Genomic DNA, 8,642 nt, shown 5'->3' with positions numbered 1-8,642 from the left:
GTAAAAGGACAACACTGGAATGACTTGAACTTCCTGGAAAAACGTAGCAACCGTTGGTCATTGGCAACAGACTGGCAACATTTCTAACCTAGAATCTAGGTTTCAGGTTCAAGACGGAGTAGAAACTAATCATGTGTGCCTGCACACCCAGTCCTGTTCAGACACTTAATTTAAGATGACATCAAAATAATAATTCATAGTGCAGGGTTGCCAATGTTGTCGTTGTCCCTGGTGAGTTTTTTTATACTTAAATAATAAGATCATGCTACATCTAACCAGCGGATCATTTCTTGCAAGTGTGTCAAAGTGGTATTTTTACAGACTGTATTAACACCGTAGGCTTGAATAATAACCGAAGGCGTGAAGCTAGAGAGAGGATGCAATGGAAAATTTCCTACTAGCTAGATCTACTGCTTTAAATTGAAAACGGAAACCATCTTTTGATTAAAGACAAGTTCCTTAACCTCTGTTGTCAATATCGCCAATAAAAAGTAAATACTCTTCAGTATTTCACTAGGTAATGAATGATCATTATTAGACCGTATGTGACCTGGTTTCGCCGTTCTATTAGCAGCCATGATGACAGTAGCGTCACAAGAATGGCCATAACCATCCCAGCGGGCACCTTGATATCAATTTGAGGTCCAATATTAGTCAAGACTTGATCAAGATGCTGTATAACATAATTTAAAATTCAATTTGTATGGCAATTTATTCCAATGGTAGGTGGGTGAAAATAGGAAACTAATCCCACACAGAAATTGGTTTTATGTATATGTAGGCCAATATGTTTGACGTCCGATTGACATAAATTCATCTTGTTATTTTAGACGTAGACATTGATGTAATACAGACATCGCATTGACATCAATGATTAGTATGTTTACTTAGGATTATATAATATAATATTATTATATTTATACATTTATATTAATTGTCAGCTTAATTAAGTTGAAATAGCATTTTTTCCCCAAAACACACCCTTTTGGCACACCTCCTTTTGAACCGTGTACATTAATTATTTTAGCTAATATTGTGCTTTTCTATTGTCATGAGGATCTGGCAGTTTTCAGAAATACATCGGTGATTGGACGGCAATGTAGGCTACCACAATTGTTCCCAAATGTGAAGCTGGAAAGTGTTAATTAGTGTTAAATTTATAGTAGGTCTAATGTTTCACAGTGAAAAAACATTGACATTTGATGTCTGAAAAACAAAAACTACAATTTTTTTTTTTACTACTAATGATTTCCTTTTTGCAGTTCAACAAATCTAGACACAATGCCCATTTAATGAGGATTTCTCTGCTGTTTAAAACCACACCTGTAGATGGAGCTGTGTTAGTAGCTTCTGACAAGGTCAAGTGTGAGCCGCGAGAATCCACGGACCCAAAGGAACGACCCAACCTCAACGGAAAATATTTTCACTGTGTTCAGCTCATCATCTTTTAATCAGGTGGGTAAATGTGCTGACATCTCATGAAATGTAAAACATTAATTAAACTTCGAAGAACGTGTGTTTTAATGAAACATTTAGCTACTATTTCTGGTACTTTTTGTGTATGCTATAGCTCTAATCTCCCGCCAGTGAAAGCTAATGTAGCCTGAATAATGCTAGGCCAGTTGAAGCTGTGTAAAAAGGAGTAGCGTCATATGTCCGTTTGCCACAGTAATGTAATTCGGAAAAAGTGCAATTGAATAGACAAAAACTACGCTACAAACGCTTTAGTAGTAGCCAGTAACATTAGCATGGTAGTATTGCTACGAGTATAATGCTAGGTCACTTAGCGTTAGCTAAGCTAGCTAGCTAGCCTACAGTTTTGGAAAAATAACTTGCACTGTGGGGACTTTTGGAAATATTTGAAACTCTGTCTAGAATGGGTTACTCTAAACCCATTCTAGCCCGTTTTTAAATGTCAAAGAGGTAAATGTAAATGTTACGTTCGTTGAACTAATAACTTATAAATAGGCAGCTCCCATGATTTTACTGTACTTTACACATAAGCGCGCGGAATGCATTGTAGCACTGAAAATAATCTAGCTAAAATGGCGGAGATATCTCCGCCATTTTAGATAATTTTCAGTTTCAAGGGCTGCAACAACGAATCGATTAAATCGATTAAAATCGATTATTAAAAGCGTTGGCAACAAATTTCGTTATCCATTCGTTGTGTCGCGCGATTACTACACCACTCAATAAGTCGCGGAGATGTTTGAGTATTTAAAAAAAGTTTAGTTGAGCGCGGAGCAAAGCGGAGGTAGAGGAAAGACCATCGGAGAGACGTTGTTGAGTAACGTTGTTCTGAAACACGTGGCGGAGAAATCAGTACGACTTAAGTCATCCAAGGTGTGGGAGCATTTCACACTAAATACGTCGAAACGGTGTGTTAATTGACCAGGGTGAAGTTAGTTTCATATTCGACATTCATCTTACATTCGGAAGAATTACTTTGCAGCGTCGCGCTAGGGACCGGGTGAAAACTACCCATACCATTTTGAAAAATGTAGACTTTTATAATATTTTTATGAATATAAAACCTCAGACAGACACCAGAGTATCTTAACAATGTCTGGTATACTTCCACAGCCTTTACTTTTTCAATTAAGTTTCAAATAAAATGATCGAAAATCACTGATCTTTGAAAATAGCTTAATCCTCGCAAATCTTAAAGGTCACATGACATGAAAACTTCAATTTAGGAGGTTATTTAACATTAATGAGTTCCCCTAGCCTGCCTTTGGTCCCCCAGTGGCTAGAATTTTCGATAGGTGTAAACTAAGCCCAGGGTGTTCTTCTCCACCTTGGATAAAATTAAGGCTCAAACGCTCCTTTTGACGTCACAAGGAGCCTCTGCACATTTTTTCGCTGGAAATGCGCCGACACAACCTCTCAAAGTTTTGCATGTCTGCGCCAAACATTTCAGCCACCACTGTTTCCTTAACTTGAGCCAATACAAAGTTAGCCTTGCTGACCATCTGAAATTAAATTCTGGATCAGTAGCCTACTCCTTGGTCCAGCTTCAAACCTCGGACAAGTAAGTCAACTAACGCTATATAATTTTGTTGCTTGCGATATGGTTACCTAGCTTGCTACCCTTAGAATCTGAAATGACTGAGTGTGCAGCTCTGCAAACCCGGGTTATCAGATGAGAATGGGCAAATTCGAGGCATCTTACAGCAACGGGTCTACGAGCCATTGCGATACATCCACTGTAAACATTAGCGCATGGTGCCGCCTCTCCTCCTCATTTAGCATTTAAAGCTACAGACACAGAAACGGCGCGTTCTGAGGAAAGCTCATTGTGGACTACTCGTGGTGGCTATAATTCTGCACCAAGGCTGAATTTCGGGAAAGAGACTTCAGATACAGTATTAGGGAACCACTAATTCCTATATAAAAGCATCCAAAAACAGCATGTCATGTGACCTTTAACTTTTTTAAATTGTGTCAAAAAATCATACATATACGCCACATTATTTTAATAAAGTCTGGCCTACTTCCACAACCTTTCCATTTTCAAAAATGTTTTAAACAAAACTCAAATAAATTGCTCATCTCTGAAAATAGCTTTAAATCCACGCTAATATTAATAACTTTTTTGTTTAATGCTTTTTTGTTTTTTGTTTTTTTATCCGATTCATCGATTAATCGAAAAAAGAATCGACAGATTAATCGATTACTAAAATAATCGTTAGTTGCAGCCCTAGTTTCAAGCAACGCTGTCTTAACTGGCCAGTCGTTATGTATCAGCTTGATCCTGAATTTAAAATTATATTTCATGACGTAAATCAACAAATAGTTTAATAAATGAAATAAATGGATTTAAATAATACAAATTTTAAAAAAATATTTGGAAATAATAAATAATAATACATTAGTTATATAAGAAAAAATATTCCATAAAATGAAATATTAGTAGATTAATATTAAACTAGTTTGCTTTTTTGCAGCTATACTTTGTGTGATGGCATACCACCGAAACTGGCGGAAACGTCATGCTGAAGTGCTGGCTCTTGCAGCTGATGATTCAAATAGCAGTGATGCAGATGTGTTGCTGAGGGCTCAGTCCAGTGAGGATGAAACTGTGTGTTTGTCACCTTCAGCTGATGCCAACATCTCGTATTACGACTCTGATGTATTAGTGCTGTCTTCTGAAACTGACTCTGAGGTTGCGGACAATCTGTCTGAGGATTCTGCAGAGGAAACTGCTCCTGATCTGGTTGAAGAAGTTGCATCTTGGGCAGCTACCAACAAATGCAAGCGGTCTGCACTAAATGAACTATTAGAAATTCTAAGGCGCCAAGGACATCGCCTCCCCAAGGATGCCAGAACACTGCTGAAGACCCCTAAAAGAGTGGCAACAGTTGAAATGTGTGGTGGACAATATGCTTACTTTGGTATTACATCTGGCATTTTGAAAGTTTTAGCCCAGTGCCCTGATTTCCATGAAGATCGCATAGACATGTGCATCAACATTGATGGTATTCCACTGTTTAAATCATCAAATATGCAGATGTGGCCAATCCTGTGCAATTTCCATGCTTTTGCACCCTTTATTGTGGCACTCTATTGTGGAAAGGCAAAACCCAGCCCAGTTCAAGATTACCTGTCTGATTTTCTTCAGGAGTTGCAGCAACTTAAGCAAGATGGCATAGTCCATGGAGAGAAAACCCTTCAAGTGACTGTAAAAGCCTTCATTTGTGATGCACCAGCCAGATCATTCCTGAAGTGCATAAAGAATCACAATAGCTACTTCGCTTGTGAGCGCTGCACAGTTAGAGGCACATATGTGGGACGAGTTGTTCTCGGTGCTACAGCACCTGGTGTTGTTGCAAGGTCTGAAGCAGAATTTGGTAGACTTGCCTACAAAGACCACCAAATTGAGAAATCCCCACTGACCCTAGCTGGGATTCCATGCATTCAACCATTTGCATTGGACTACATGCACTTGGTGTGTTTGGGTGTAGTTAGGAGAATGCTTCACTACATGAAGGGAGGACCCAACACATGCAAACTGTCTTTTCAGAAAAGGAGTGTGATTTCGGATAAACTCATGGCATTGAATGGAGAACTTCCTAGTGAGTTTGCTCGGCAGCCTAGGAGTTTACTGGAATTGGACAGGTGGAAGGCTACAGAACTCAGACAGTTTCTGCTTTATACTGGACCAGTGGTTCTGAGAAGAGTGGTTTCACGTGCTGTATACAATCACTTTCTTTCCTTGATGGTTGCGGTGTCGATACTGTTGAATTCTGATGATGCAGAGCGTGAGGAACACTTGGACTATGTCAGAGAGCTACTCATGTACTATGTGAGGAAGTGTGAGGATATATATGGAAACACCTTCACTGTGTACAATGTGCACTCACTAACTCACTTAGCAGATGATGTAGAACACTTCAGATGTTCACTGAATGATGTTTCATGCTTTCCATTTGAGAACTACCTGCAGACTCTAAAGAAAATGGTCAGACAATCTCGCAATCCTATAGCTCAGGTTGCCAAACGTCTAGCAGAACTAGAACATTCTACAAAATGTAGGCCTTTTACCAAAGAGAGCTTTACTCGCATCTCCACAAGACCACGAGATTGTTGTTTCATCCTTCAGAACAATGACTTTGTATTTGTGAAGGAAATACGCGAAGAAGGCACCTTGGTTTGTGATGTCCTACGCCAATACCACACAGAGAGTTTCTTCAATGATCCTTGTGATTCTAAACTGCTCAACATCGTCCGTGTTAGTGACATGAGCAGAGCTAGACGTCGACTTATCAGCAAACAGCAGTTGCATCGTAAAGTTGTCTGTCTGCAAGCCAACCCTGGTGAAGCTGACACCGGGTATATTTTGTTCCCCATGCTGCATCATATAGAACGCAAGTAACTGAATTGTAAGTATGTTACTAAAATTAATGTTCCTCAGGGCTTTTCCAATAACTATCATTGTCAGGGTGTGCAGGTTGTATACAATTATTGTTCTGAGTGTGGAGGGGAAAATGCTACCCTTATGTGGATTGAGAGCAACACATTCAGAGAATGACTAAGTTGCCTAAAGTTAGTTGTTGTAGTTGCCTGAATCTTTGCATATTTTGTTCTGGTTGTTGTACAGGTCTCATGATGTGGGTCAGGGCAGTTTGGACAGAGCCAAAGGGAGAAGAAGAGGGAGTCATCCCGGAGGTTTGGGTGAAGGATAACATGGTTTACTGGCCAACAGGAGCTAATGTAACCAAAGCAGCCGAAGAAATGCGACAACCAGCAAGCAGCTGGCAAAAGTTTCCACTGCTGAAAATCAAAATCAACTCAAGTAAGTTTACATGAATAATTAAGCTAAATCTGGGTTTTTCTACTACTCAAATCAAGTTAGTTATTATAAGCATGCTTGTTCCATTTACTTCAGAGAAGCGAGAAGAGTGTGAAGCATTCGACCAAACAACAACTGCAGAGCTAAGTGAGGAAGAATGCACTCCTGTTAGGAGGGTGAAGAAGAAAAAATACCCCGGGTTTGTCTTAGGTATACAATAACTGCACATTGTGGCAGGCCCATAGTTTCTGGTGCTGGATAAAAGTATATGTTGTGACACTATGCATTGTGGTAATACTGTTGTTTCTCTTCTTACACAGGTGAGGATGAAAGCAGCTCAGATGGTGCTGGAACCGGATGTGGCAATGTGCAGAAACCATGTGTGGAAGCACAGTCACAACACAGTAAGCAAACTGTTAAGCATTATAACTTTTATATATATTTTTTTATCTGAAAGTGCTTAATGCGGCAAATCCGTCATCTAATTGCTCCATTTTGTTGTATTTCATTCGTTAGGTCCATCCTTGCCAAAACCACCAAGGGTTCAACAAAAGAGACTTAGATCTAAGTCCCACAGTCTCCTACACATCCCTCAAACTACACCGAAAAGATCACACACTCAGCACAAAAGCTCCAGCTCTCCATTCCACAGCACTCCGCGCCAGAGATCCCCCTCTCCACGCCAGAGATCCCACACACCGCGCCAGAGATCCCACACACCGCGCCAGAGATCCCACACACCGCGCCAGAGATCCCACACACCGCGCCAGAGATCCCACACACCGCGCCAGAGATCCCACACACCGCGCCAGAGATCCCACACACCGCGCCAGAGATCCCACACACCGCACCAAAGATCCCACACACCGCGCGAGAGATCCCACACACCGCGCGAGAGATCCCACACACCGCGCGAGAGATCCCACACACCGCGCGAGAGATCCCACACACCGCGCGAGAGATCTCACACACCGCGCCAGAGATCTCACACACCGCGCCAGAGATCTCACACACCGCGCCAGAGATCTCACACACCGCGCCAGAGATCTCACACACCGCGCCAGAGATCTCACACACCGCGCCAGATATCTCACACACCGCGCCAGAGATCCCACACACCGCGGCAGAGATCCCACACACCGCGCCAGAGATCCCACACACCGCGCCAGAGATCCCACACACCGCGCCAGAGATCCCACACACTGCGCCACAGATCCCGCTCTCCTCACCACAGCTCTACACACCAGCACTCCCAGTCCACTCATCAGTGGTCCCACACTCCACATAGGGGAAACCAGCACAAAGAGGGTGGTGAACCATTCCCATTAGATCATGGAAGTTAGTATACCTCCTTATTTTACTAACAGTGGTGTTTTTACAAATGGGACTTATGTTCATTTTCATTCCGATTTGCCCTTCAGAGTTCCAAAGACGGGTCCTCTATCTGCTGGCCGATATTCGTGAAAAGCTGTCCCAGGTGGGCCAAAACTGTGAGCCCCCAGACTCTCAGTTCCACCTGGTGAAGATGAACAGCAGGCGTGAGCTCAAGAACCTGGAAGGGCAACTGGCTGATAAAGGAAAGAAAAATCTCATGGTCAGTTTAACTATGCCAGGCCAATAGTAATACTGTTCCTATCATATTCAGTGTTTTCTGTGTTCCTGATAGGTATTTTTTATTATCAGATGTCTCAGTTGGTCAAGATTGGGGGTGCAGATCTTGAGGACTGTGTGAAGAATATGATGAAAAGGTAAATTAATCCATAATATAGTTTCTCTCAGTCACTTTGGTGCCTTTCTCATATCAGAATTTAAAATGTCAAATCTAGTCACATCATAAAAGCTCTGTTGAATAGTCACATTTAGGTATTAAGTCATTGCCTGAGTCATTATATGAAGTATTGAATAAGTTTGCAGTTTGTTTTCAATAATTTTTCCATTTCTATTACACATTTCTAGAATGAATTGCTGTTTTGTAAATCAGTATACTCTTGTATGACAATTAATTACATGATCTGCCGACAAACTGCAGTACAAACTTAACTGTAAAATCAACTCTTCATTAAAATGGCACTGACATGTTGATTGGCATAAGTACTTGCTTTTGAGACATAAAGTAAGCATTTTACAAAGCATTGTGTGGGGCGGTTTGTACTGATTGGATCAAGCAATGTACTTAAGGCCATTGCACACAGAGTCCAAAATTTGTGTCTGAAATGTTCGCACATTAAAAAATAAACACGAACATTTCGGACTCAGTGTGCAAAGGCCTTTACTGTTGTGCAAACGTTAATGATAATTTGAGAAATGCACCAAAGTGACTGAGAAACTAAGACAGTCAGCCTCTGCT

General features: G+C 41.1%; 1 long non-coding RNA gene across 1 annotated transcript; it reads left to right on the top strand.

Annotated features, from left to right (window-relative positions):
- Nucleotides 1-6,231: 6,231 nt before the first annotated feature.
- Nucleotides 6,232-7,015, top strand: LOC136947943 (uncharacterized). The gene is made up of 4 exons (XR_010877032.1): nt 6,232-6,298; nt 6,392-6,505; nt 6,616-6,699; nt 6,812-7,015. It is a non-coding gene; the product is annotated as an uncharacterized lncRNA (long non-coding RNA).
- The last annotated feature ends 1,627 nt before the right edge of the window (nt 7,016-8,642 follow it).

This window comes from Osmerus mordax, chromosome 8, assembly GCF_038355195.1.
Source record: "Osmerus mordax isolate fOsmMor3 chromosome 8, fOsmMor3.pri, whole genome shotgun sequence".
Lineage (NCBI taxonomy): Eukaryota > Metazoa > Chordata > Actinopteri > Osmeriformes > Osmeridae > Osmerus > Osmerus mordax.
The sequence above is the reverse complement of the archived record's forward strand: the minus strand, read 5'-3'. Positions and strand labels throughout refer to the sequence as shown.